Here is a 591-nt window from a genome sequence, read left to right on the forward strand (position 1 = left end):
TTTTAAGTTTTGTGGGAAGAAATTTATAGATAAGCTTTCTTGAATTTCTATTGGTTAAAAAAGAGTTTTTTTTCTTGTAAGTTTTATGCTGCGAGTTTATTTTTAAAAGAGGGAAAAAACGGCTTACTTGGTCTTAATCGAGTTATTTATAAAAGTAGTTTTACGGTCAACTGCCGTGGACTTCTATTGGTTGAAAAAAGCGTTTTTTGCTTGTGAATTTTATATTTTAAGTTTTTTAATAGATTTTTGGTCATTATAATATAAGTATTCAAGCGTGTTTTTTGTTTTAAAAAGCATTTTCTTGCGAGGATTGATGCCACAAGTTTTTTGACAAGGGTTGAAATACTTTTGTTGTTTCTTATGTTACGTTGGTTGCATAGTGAGTACCTATATTGTGATAAAAAAAATAACGACTTTCTTGACTAAATGCGAAGTTAATGCTAATACGTGTTTTTTCAAGTTTTGTGGAAAGAAATTCTTCAGTTTCTATTGGTTTAAAAAAGAGTTTTTTCTTGTAAGTTCTATGAGTTTTTTTTTTTAAAAATAAGGGTAAAAATAACTTTGTTTGATTGTCATGTCATAATAAAGTTT

General features: G+C 27.2%; 1 long non-coding RNA gene across 1 annotated transcript in view; it reads left to right on the forward strand.

Annotated features, from left to right (window-relative positions):
• The window catches only part of LOC148088659 (uncharacterized), a 1,092-nt gene extending 984 nt beyond the window's left edge, over positions 1-108 (forward strand). Inside the window, exon 3 of the long non-coding RNA XR_015713574.1 lies at positions 1-108. This exon is cut by the window's left edge and continues 101 nt beyond it. This is a non-coding gene — a long non-coding RNA (uncharacterized LOC148088659).
• Positions 109-591: the final 483 nt, after the last annotated feature.

This window comes from Callionymus lyra, chromosome 1, assembly GCF_982586985.1.
Source record: "Callionymus lyra chromosome 1, fCalLyr1.hap1.1, whole genome shotgun sequence".
Taxonomy (NCBI): domain Eukaryota; kingdom Metazoa; phylum Chordata; class Actinopteri; order Syngnathiformes; family Callionymidae; genus Callionymus; species Callionymus lyra.